This window comes from Oryx dammah, unplaced genomic scaffold, assembly GCF_014754425.2.
Source record: "Oryx dammah isolate SB20612 unplaced genomic scaffold, SCBI_Odam_1.1 HiC_scaffold_3, whole genome shotgun sequence".
In the NCBI taxonomy this organism is placed as follows: domain Eukaryota; kingdom Metazoa; phylum Chordata; class Mammalia; order Artiodactyla; family Bovidae; genus Oryx; species Oryx dammah.
In genome coordinates, this window is record NW_024070187.1 from 7,173,545 (window position 1) to 7,186,070 (window position 12,526).

A 12,526-nucleotide genomic window follows, 5' to 3' on the forward strand; every position below is an offset into this window, starting at 1 on the left:
GCCAAAGTACTGGAGTTTCAGCTTCAGCATCATTCCCTCCAAAGAATTCCTAAGGCTGATCTCCTTCAGAATGGACTCATTGGATCTCCTTGCAGTCCAAGGGACTCTCAAGAGTCTTCTCCAACACCACAGTTCAAAAGCATCAATTCTTCAGCGCTCAGCTTTCTTCACAGACCAACTCTCACATCTATACATGACCACTGGAAAAACCATAGCCTTGACTAGATGGACCTTAGTTGGCAAAGTAATGTCTCTGCTTTTCAATATGCTATCTAGGTTGGTCATAAATTTCCTTCCAAGGAGTAAGTGTCTTTTAATTTCATGGCTGCAGTCACCATCTGCAGTGATTTTGGAGCCCCCAAAACTAAAGTCTGACACTGTTTCCAGTGTTTCCCCATCTATGTCCCATAAACTGATGGGACCAGATGCCATGATCTTCGTTTTCTGAATGTTGAGCTTTAAGCGAAAATTTTCACTCCCCTCTTTCACTTTCATCAAGAGGCTTTTTAATTCCTCTTCCCTTTCTGCCATAAGGGTGGTGTCTTCTGCATATCTGATGTTATTGATATTTCTCCTGGCAATCTTGATTCCAGCTTGTGCTTCTTCCAGCCCAACGTTTACATGATGTACTCTGCATATAAGTTAAATAAGCAGGGTGACAATATACAGCCTTGACATACTGCTTTTCCGATTAGGAACCAGTCTGTTGTTCCATGTCCAGTTCTAACTGTTGCTTCCTGATCTGCATACAGATTTCTCAAGAGGCAGGTTAGGTAGCCTGGTATTCCCATCTCTTTCAGAATTTTCCACAGTTTATTGTGATCCACACAGTCAAAGGCTTTGGCATAGTCAAGAAAGCAGAAATAGATGTTTTTCTGGAACTCTCTTGCTTTTTCCATGATCCAACAGGTTTTGGCAATTGGATCTCTGGTTCCTCTGCCTTTTCTAAACAGCTTGAACATCAGGAAGTTCACGGTTCACATATTGCTGAAGCCTGGCTTGGAGAATTTTGAGCATTACTTTACTAGCATATGAGATGAGTGAAATTGTGTGGTAGTTTGAGCATTCTTTGGCATTGCCTTTCTTTGGAATTGGAGTGAAAACTGACCTTTTCCAGTCCTGTGGCCACTGCTGAGTTTTCCACATTTGCTGGCATATTGAGTGCAGCACTTTCACAGCATCATCTTTTAGGATTTAAAAGAGCTCAACTGGAATTCCATCACCTCCACTAGCTCTCTTCATAGAGATGTCTGCTAAGTCCCACTTGACTTCACATTCCAGGTTGTCTCGCTCTAGGTGAGTGATCACATCATCGTGAATATCTGGGTCAGGAAGATCTTTTTTGTACAGTTCTTCTGTGTATATTTGCCACATCTTCTCAATATTTTCTGCTTCTGTTAGGTCCATACCATTTCTGTCCTTTATTGAGTCCATCTTTGCATGAAATATTCCCTTGGTATCTCTAAATTTTCTTGAAGAGATCTCCAGTCTTTCCCATTTTATTGTTTTCCTCTGTTGTTTGCACTGATCACTGAGGAAGACTTTCTTATCTCTCCTTGCTATTCAGAACTCTGTATTCAAGTGGGTATATCTTTCCTTTTCTCTTTTGCTTTTCACTTCTCTTCTTTTCACAGCTATTTGTAAGGCCTCTCTGGACAGCCATTTTGCTTTTTTCCACTTCTTTTTCTTGGGGATGATCTTGATCCTGGCCTCCTATACAATGTCAAGAACCTCTGTCCATAGTTCATCAGGCACTCTGTCTATCAGATCTAGTCCCTTCATTCTATTTCTCACTTCCACTATATAATCATAAGGGATTTGATTTAGGTCATACCTGCATTTTCTAGTGGTTTCCCCTTCTTTCTTCAATTTAAGTCTGAATTTGGCAATAAGGAGTTCATGATCTGAGCCATAGTCAGCTCCCAGTCTTGTTTTTGCTGACTGTATAGAACTTCTCCATCTTTGGCTGCAAAGAATATAATCAATCTGATTTCAGTGTTGACCACCTGCTGATATCCATATGTAAAGTCTTCTCTTGCGTTGTTGAAAGAGGGTGTTTTCTATGACCAGTGTGTGAGGCTCTTGCAGAACTCTATTAGCTTTTGCCCTGTTTCATTCTGTATTCCAAGGCCAAATTTGCCTGTTACTCCAGGTTTTTCTTGACTTTCTACTTTTGCATTTCAGTCCTCTGTAATGAAAAGGACATCTTTTTTGGGGTGTTTGTTCTAAAAGATCTTGTAAGTCTTCATAGAACCATTCAACTTCAGCTTCTTCAGCATTACTGGTTGCATCATAGACTTGGATTACCGTGATATTGAATGGTTTGCCTTGGAAAAGAACAGAGATCATTCTGTCATTTTTGAGATTGCATCCAAGTACTGCATTTCAGATTCTTTTCTTGACTATGATAATTCTTGCCCACTGTAGTAGATATAATGGTCATCTGAGTTAGATGACCAACAGGTACATAAAAAGATGCTCAACCATCAGGGAATTGAAAATCAAAACCACAATAATATTATCACCTCACACCAGTTAGAATGGCTATCACCAAAAAGACATATAATAATAGGAGAGGATATGGACTGCAGTGTTGGAGAGAATGTAAATCAGTGCTTCCTTTTTTGAAAAAGAGATTGGATGGTCCTCAAAATATTAAAAATAGAACTACCTATGGTTCAACAATTCTACTTTTGGGTATTTTTTCCAAAGACAAAAACACTAACTTGAAAACATATCTGCTCCCCCATGTTCACTGTTATTTACATTAACCAAGATATATAAACAACTTGTGTATTCATCAAGAGATGAATGGATAAACAAAATGTGAGATATATATATTTCAAAGTATGATACACACTTGTATACACACAACTGAATATTATTCAGCCATGAAACATCATGAAAATTTGAAGTTGGGAACTAGATGGATGAATCTTGAGGGATTTATGCTAAGTGCAATAAGTCAAACATAGAAAGATAAATACCATATAATCTCATTTATTGTAGAATCTTAAAACAAACAAACAAAAAGAAAACCAAGCTTATAGATACAGAGAACAGATCAATGGATATCAGAGGCAGGTGAAATGGGTAAAGGGAATTAAAAGATACAAACTTCCAAGCATCAAACAATCACAGATATAATGCACAGTGTAGAAACCATAGTTAATAAAACTGTATTGTGTACTTGAAAGCTGCTAAGAGAGCAAATATTAAAGTTCTCTTCACAAGGAAAAAAAATTCTGTAATTTATGTATGTTGATGGATGTCAACTAGACTTCTGGGGGTGATCATTTTGCAACATATACAAATATTGAATTGTTACATTGTACACCTGAAACTAACATAGTGTTTGTCAATTGTACCTCAATAAAAAGAACAAGTTTTCAATATAATGATTCTCATTTTTTAAAGAAGAAAATTTTAATTTAATTTAGGTCTTCAAATTCCCAGTGTCTTAGCTGACCATAATTGATATTTTGCATAACAGAGTTTCATAACTGTTTACAAACATGATTTCCTTTTATTAAGACAAGCCTCACAAAATTTCATTCTTCCTCATCTTCTGAATATAATCCTTCTACTTATACATGCATTGTTTACAGACTTAGATCTTCATACACAGCTCTTTCCCATTTTTTATATTATCTTCTTGGAAATATTTAAATATTAGCAGACAACCCTAGTACTATACCAATGACCTTAAATCATTTTCTTTCTTTCCTTTTTTTAAATTTTGAATTATTTCAAATAAATCTACTACATAAGCTGCATTAGAGTTTTCTTAATTGCAAGTAATTCTGGGTATAGGATGGTTTCTGCTGTAGCTAGAGCTATTAAAGCATTAGAAATACAAATAGATAAAGATTAAATAGACATAAGGAACACACAACATTTTGTTTTAATTTATTTGCCATCAATATATTTTCAACAGGAATCATTAATCCAGTAATCCAAGTAGTAAAATTGAAGGGGTTATAAATTAAAGTATTTATTAATCTATAAGGACAGATAACTCTGCTTCCTTGGAGTTGTGTGGAAGAAATACAAGATATACAACAGGAGTCTAAGAGATCGAATGCCAACATGCCTAACAAACTTTTCCTATAGTACCTCCACCCTGAACTGACATGTTCTAAAGATTACACATTGATGGCAAATGAAAAAAGAAACACAATCTGTTGATTTTTTTTTTTTTAATGGGGATGTGGGTATTGCTTGAGATTCTGCTTCAATGTCTAGGAACAAAAGGAAAGGTAATGTTTTGTGGCTCACTGACCAAAAATTGACTGTAAGAATCAAGTACTCAGAAAGGCCAAGGATATATCTAGAGGTAAAGCATCACAGACATCAGGATTTCACCCTTTATGGGTATTGACTGTGCAAAGAAGAAAGTTACTTCTACTAATCTATGTCATAGAAGAAAATATTTCTGCAAAAAGAAGTTGATATTAATTATGGCAATTTCTACAAAAGAGCCATAGGTCTTAGAGAGGTCAATCTGAATTTAATATGATCTTTAGTTGGAAATATATAAGGGCCAAGCAGTAAACAAACCCATATTAGAAACCAAGTTTAAAATATGTGACCACTGGGTTCACAGTAGTAAACTCTTACAGTAGCATATTTTTCATCTTGTATTGTTAACACTGTAACAGTAAGACTGTCAGCCTATAGGGAAAATTAATAGCTAGACCTATGTTACAGAGAAGAAAAATGCTTATAACTGGGCCAAAATATTCACATAAACCACTTTGGTCTATATTTAATCAGTGTCATTTTTCAGCCTAAGAAATCTTCATCTTTATTTGCAACTTCTACCTTGGGGAGCAGAATGTTCATGGTCTGTTTCACTTGGGATGCTTTCAAAATGCCTTTTTAAAAAATGAGCATTTTCAACATATTTCCTATAACAAAAAAGAGACTCTTCCCTCTAGTAATAAAACATCTTCTCTAAGGGCCCACTAAAGTCTAACAATCAAAGTAGACTTTAAAATAAGAAAATAAGTAAACATTTAAAAGAAGGAAACATTTACTCCCTTCCATGCAGGAGATAAAGTTCTACTGGGACTTTTTCTTCTATTCTCAATCTATTGGTGGTGGAAGCAGATTCTTTTATCAAAATAGCTCATCTTTGTCTCAGAGCTCAAAGAGCAAAGCCTTAGGGTAATAGACAAGTAACTGGACTGTGGAGAGTGAGTTGAAAGTTGGGAGTTGGGGAGCCAGGACAACAGCATACACCTTAGGTGATAGAGCATTACCAAAGCAAGCTTTGGATGACAGACCTCTGCTATAGCTGCTGAATTGAGTCCTTTAAAGACTTTCTTTTTCTTCCTTTCTTTTTTGCTGGCCATAGAGAATTGTGATTGGAAGTCAGAAAAGGATGTTCCTGCTGGCCTTTGAAGAAAGAGAACACCCATCATGTGAAATGCAGAGGGCCTCTAGGAGCTGAGAGTGAACCACAGCTGAGACCCAGCAAGGAAATGGGGACCTCAATCCTAAAACCATAAGGAATTACATTCTGCCAATAGCAAGAATAAGCCCGGAGATAAATATTTCTCTAGAGCTTACAGATAAGGACTCAGCTAGGTCAACACCTTCATTTTAACTGTCTGAGAACCTATGCAGATAACCCAGCCTCTCCATTTTCTGATTTTTTTCCTTAGAGAACTATGAGCTAGCAAATTAAATGGGTATTATACTAAACTGCAGCAATAGAAACTGATAGAATTGGGAAAGTGACGATGATGACATTAAGAAGCAACTATAAAGAACAGAAAACCCACTCAGGCTGGCATTGTATTTCAAGACTAAAGGCAATATCTTATTAGGACTTAAAAATCCTCTACAGATATCATATTTTAAATTGGCAAGTTGGGAGCAGGATCCATAAACAAGGTAGAACATAGAAGCAAAATATAACTGAGTTCATGAAGTTGGACTTTTTATGGTGTTATCCAAAACAGTGAGACAGGAGAGAAGAAGGCAGAGCATTCAAAGAATGCCATAGCCATTGAGCATGTGACAAAAAATTGGTTAGAGCCAATTAGGCCCAAGATGACAGAAGATTCAGCTTAAGCCTCATTGCACACTCATTGTAATACATTAGCTAAATGACAAAACCACAGGTACCATGGCAGTTCCAAGGCTGACCATGAAAGGCTGAAAGGTGGGCAGTGGCCCAGTCTCTGTAAATCCCCACTCTTCTCCAAAACGGTTGGAATAATCCTCTCATTGATTAGCACACGATGTTACTCAAACCATAAAAACTACCTACCCCATATTTCAGGACCATTCTCACCTTCTTAGACTGTGTTCTGCCTATGGAGTGTGTATCTCTCTAAATTAAACCTGCTTTCACTTTATCATGGCTCACTCTTGAATTCTTTCCTGAGTGAAGCCAAGGACCCTCACTTGAAGGCTTGATCCAGTGATTTAACTGAGACTTGGGACATGACCATCCTCTCATACCCTCTTTTCTGGCAAAATTAGAGAAAAAAAAAATCTAAAAAAAGTGGCTCAATTTTTGTTCCCTATGAAGAGAAACATTCTATAGAACAGCTACACATTAGAATTGTCTGGGGAGCTTTGAATACTTAACAGGTTGAAGCTATTCCCTATTTGAGTTAAATCAGAATCCCCAGTGGTGAGGACCCAGGCATAAACACGTTCTTTTTAAACTGCCCACATGTTCCATCCAATAAGCAGTCCAGTTTGGAACCAATGCTATAAAGCCCATAACTCAAAAACTGAAGACTTTATATTCAAATTCAATTTAGAAGGAAATGCAACTGAAAACTAGGATTGGATTTTCATTTAGAAAACAATAATACACCATAAGTACTTTTATCTACATGTGTTAAGATTTTGCAAATGTTACCACAATTTATCCTTAAGAAACAGTTCTATGAAGTGGTGGTTGTGGTTTAGTCGCTAAGTCATGTCAGACTCTTGCGACCCCATTGACCGTGGCCTGCCAGGCTCCTCTGTTCATGGAATTCTCCAGGCAAGAATACTGGAGTGGGTTGTCATTTCCTTCTCCAGGGGATCTTCCTGACCCACGATTGGAACCAAGGTCTCCTGCATTGCAGGCAGATGCTTTACTGACGGAGCTATGAGGGAAGCCCCATTCTATGAAGCAGATATTGTCATTTTCATTGACCTCATTTTCATATCTGACAGAACTAAGGAGAAAATGAATAACTTGCTCATCATCACACAGTAAGTGAGGTTACCAGCCTAGGAATGGTACTGACTGCCTGCAGAGTTATCTGCTATATCTCTGTTCCATAATCCTCACCTTTAAACCATTTATCCAGAATATAATGGCATCTTTTTCTCATCTATAAATGAAAACCAAATAGCAAATATCATTTTCAGAGCATGGGCGGCTGTGATGGCTACCCCACATCCGAGGTCAGGGGCGGCAGCTAAAAGAAGTTATCCTGTGTGCGAGGCCAGAGGCGGAGGCCGGGAGGAGCAACCACACATCCAAGGAGCAGTGGCTGCACTGGCGCCGGAGAGCCTAGAGGAGCTATTCCACGTTCAAGGTTGGGAGGGGCGGCAGTGAGGAGATACCCCTCGGCCAAGGTAAGGAGCAGCAGCTGCAGTTTGCTGGAGCAGCCGTGAAGAAATACCCATGTCCAAGGTAAGGGAAACCCAAGTAAGACAGTACATGTTGCAAGAGGGCAGACACACTGAAACAATAATCACAGAAAACTAGTCAATCTAATCACACTAGGACCACAGCCTTGTCTAACTCAATGAAACTAAGCCATGCCCTGTGGGGCCACTCAAGCCCCGGGGGCATGGTGGAGAGGTCTGACACAATGTGGTGCACTGGAGAAGGGAATGGCAAACCACTTCAGTATTCTTGCCTTGAGAACCCCATGAACAGTATGAAAAGGCAAAGTGATAGGATACTGAAAGAGGAACTTACCAGGTCAGTAAGTACCCAATATGCTACTGGAGATCAGTGGAGAAATAACTCCAGAAAGAATGAAGGAATGGAGACAAAGCAAAAACAATACCCAGCTGTGGATGGGACTGGTGATAGAAGCCAGGTCCTATGCTGTAAAGAGCAGTATTGCATAGGAATCTGGAATGTCAGGTCCATGAATCAAGGCAAATTGGAAGTGGTCAAACAGGAGATGGCAAGAGTGAACATTCATTCTAGGACTCAGCAAACTAAAATGGACTGGAATGGGTGAATTTAACTCAGATGACCATTATATATACTACTGCGGGCAGGAATCCCTCAGAAGAAATGGAGTAGCCATCATGGTCAACAAAAGAGTCTGAAATGCAGTACTTGGATGCAATCTCAAAAACGACAGAATGATCTCTGTTCGTTTCCAAGGCAAACCATTCAATATCACAGTAATCCAAGTCTATGCCCCAACCAGTAACGCTCAAGAAGCTGAAGTTGAATGGTTCTATGAAGACCTACAAGACCTTTTAGAACTAACACCCCCAAAAAGATGTCCTTTTCATTATAGGGGACTGGAATGCAAAAGTAGGAAGTCAAGAAACACCTGGAGTAACAGGCAAATTTGGCCTTAGAATGCAGAATGAAGCAGGGAAAAGACTAATAGAGTTTTGCCAAGAAAATGCACTGGTCATAGTAAACACCCTCTTCCAACAACACGAGAAGACTCTACACATGGACATCACCAGATGGTCAACACTGAAATCAGATTGATTATATTCTTTACAGCCAAAGATGGAGAAGCTCTATACAGTCAACAAAAACAAGACCAGGAGCTGAATGTGGCTCAGATCATGAACTCCTTATTGCCAAATTCAGACTTAAATTGAAGAAAGTAGGGAAAACCACTAGACCATTTAAGTATGACCTAAATCAAATCCCTTATGATTAGACAGTGGAAGTGAGAAATAGATTTAAGAGACTAGATCTGACCGATAGAGTGCCTGATGAACTATGGAATGAGGTTTGTGACATTGTACAGGAGACAGGGATCAAGACAATCCCCAAAGAAAAGGAATGAAAAAAAGGCAAAATGGCTCTCTGAGGAGGCCTTACAAATAGCTGTGAAAAGAAGAGAGGTGAAAAGCAAAGGAGAAAAGGAAAGATAAAACCATCTGAATGCAAAGTTCCAAAGAATAGCAAGAAGAGATAAGAAAGCTTTCTTCAGCAATCAATGCAAAGAAATAGAAGAAAAGAACAGAATGGGAAAGACTAGAGATCTCTTCAAGAAAATTAGAGACACCAAGGGAACATTTCATGCAAAGATGGGCTCGATAAAGGACAGAAATGGCATGGACCTAACAGAAGCAGAAGATATTAAGAAGAGATGGCAATACACAGAAGAACTGTACAAAAGAGATCTTCACGACCACGATAACCACGATGGTGTGATCACTCACCTAGAGCCAGACATCCTGGAATGTGAAGTCAAGTGGGCCTTAGAAAGCATCACTACAAACAAAGCTAGTGGAGGTGATGGAATTCCAGCTGAGCTATTTCAACTACCACACAGTTGCACTCATCTCACATACTAGTAAAGTAATGCTCAAAATTCTCCAAGCCAGGCTTCAGCAATACGTGAACCGTGAACATCCTGATGTTCAAGCTGGTTTTAGAAAAGGTAGAAGAACCAGAGATCAAATTGCCAACATTTGCTGGATCATGGAAAAAGCAAGAGAGTTCCAGAAAAACATCTATTTCTGCTTTATTGACTATGCCAAAGCCTTTGACTGTGTGGATCACAATAAACTGTGGGACATTCTGAAAGAGATGGGAAACCAAACCACCTGACCTGCCTCTTGAGAAATCTGTATGCAAGTCAGGAAGCCACAGTTAGAACTGGACTTTGAACAACAGATTGGTTCCAAATAGGAAAAGGAGTACGTCAAGGCTGTATATTGTCACCTTACTTATTTAACTTATATGCAGAGTACATCATGAGAAACACTGGGCTAGAGGAAGCGCAAGCTGGAATCAAGATTTCTGGGAGAAATATCAATAACCTCAGATATGCAGATGACACCACCCTTATGGCAGAAAGTGAAGAGGAACTCAAAAGCCTCTTGATGAAAGTGAAAGAGGAGAGTGAAAAAGTTGGCTTAAAGCTCAACATTCAGAAAACTAAGACCTGATCCCATCGCTTCATGGGAAATAGATGGGGAAACAGTGGAAACAGTGTCAGACTTTATTTTGGGGGGCTCCAAATTCGCTGCAGATGGTGATTGCAGCCATGAAATTAAAAGACACTTGCTCCTTGGAAGAAAAGTTATGACCAATCTAGACAGCATATTAAAAAGCAGAGACATTAGTTTGCCAACAAATGTCCATCTAGTCAAGGCTATAGTTTTTCCAGTAGTCATGTATGGCTGTGAGAGTTGGACTACAGTGAAAGCTGAGTGCCAAAGAATTGATGCTTTTGAACTGTGGTGTTAGAGAAGACTCTTGAGAGTCCCTTGGACTGCAAGGGGATCCAACCAGTTCATCCTAAGGGAAATCAGTCTTGCATATTCATTGGAGGGACTGATGCTGAAGCTGAAACTCCAATACTTTGGCTCCCTGATGTGAAGAACTGACTCATTTGACAGAACCCTGATACTGGGAAAGACTGAAGACAGGAGGAAAAGGGGACAACAGAGGAAGAGATGGTTGGATGGCATCACCGACTCAATGGACTTGAGTTTGAGTAAACTCAGGAGTTGGTGATGGACAGGGAGGCCTGGCATGCTGAGGTTCATTGGGTCACAAGAGTTGGACATGACTGAATGACTGAACTGAACTGAACTGGTCATCTGTATGTCTTCTTTGTAGACATGCCTATTTTGATCCTCTGTCTGTTTTTTAATTGACTTGCTTTTTTGTTTGTTTAATTTTTGCTATTGAATTGTTTTGTTTTTATGAAGAACTATCTTAATGTCTCTCCACCTGAAAGGCAGTGACCTACATAAGTAGTGGTTATTTGACCACAAGTAAGATTGTTAGAAGTGAAGTGGGACACTGATTTTGAAAGGAATCAGTGATGTTTGGTGGTGGTTGTGAAATGGTTGAAGTTTATTAGACATGCCTAATGTCTAATAATAAACACAGGATCTGTTGAATAAAGCTGATGTTCAGAAACTGGAGTGCCTGAGTCTAAATTCCAAAGTCAGAGATCAAAGGCAGGAATAAACGTGGGAGAATCTGGGATGGGATTGGGCAAAATTGGTGCTGATTGCAAACAGAAAAGAAGATAATTTAAAAAAGTGTAAGCACCATGTTTCAAGATTGCCTTTATTACCAAATTAAAGTCTGGAACCAGACCCTCTGGGTTGAAATTCGGATTCTCCTATTTACTATATCTGTGACACAGTCAGCTTAATTAATCTTTTAGAGTATTTGTTTCCTCTTATATAAAATGCAAAAATTATACTAATAATCATCTATGACTATTGGGTGAATTAAGTGAATTAATACATATAAAGTATCTAAAACATTAGCATGTACCTAAAAGATATTAATTTGATAGTACAGTTGGTATTTTTATTAAAGCAAGCAAAATTAAGTCAAGCAATTAATGTTGTAGGCACTATGTTTGTAATATTTCTAACATCCCTGACATATCTATGTTATTCCTGTTTTTACAGATGGGAAGCTAATTTTCAGAGGGGAAAATGACATCTCCAAGGTTTCATATGAAACCTTCCATGTTGAAGGTCAGGAAGGGTGGTGGTGAGGAGATACCCCTCATCCAAGGTAAGGAGCAGCGGCTGTGCTTTGCTGGAGCATCCGTGAAGAGATAACCCATGCCCAAGGTAAGAGAAACCCAAGTAAGATGGTAGGTGTTGCAAGAGGGCATCAGAGGGCAGACACACTGAAACCATACTCACAGAAAACTAGTCAATCTAATCGCACTAGGACCACAGCCTTGTCTAACTCAATGAAACTAAGCCATGCCTGTGGGGCAACCCAAGACAGGCAGCTCATGGTGGAGAGATCTGACAGAATGTGGTCCACTGGAGAAGGGAAAGACAAACCACTTCAGTATTCTTGCCTTGAGAACCCCATGAACAGTATGAAAAGGCAAAATGATAGGATACTGAAAGAGGAACTCCCCAGTTCAGTAGGTGCCCAATATGCTACTGGAGATCAGTGGAGAAATAACTCCAGAAAGAATGAAGGAATGGAGACAAAGCAAAAACAATACCCAGCTGTGGATGGGACTGGTGATAGAAGCCAGGTCCTATGCTGTAAAGAGCAGTATTGCATAGGAACCTGGAATGTCAGGTCTGTTAATCAGGCAAATTGGAAGTGGTCAAACAAGAGATGGCAAGAGTGAGCATTGACATTCTAGGACTCAGCGAACTAAAATGGACTGGAATGGGTGAATTTAACTCAGATGACCGTTTTATATAGTACTGTGGGCAGGAATCCCTCAGAAGAAATGGAGTAGCCATCATGGTCAACAAGAGAGTCCGAAATGCAGTACTTGGATGCAATCTCAAAAACGACAGAATGATCTCTGTTCGTTTCCAAGGCAAACCATTCAATATCACAGTAATC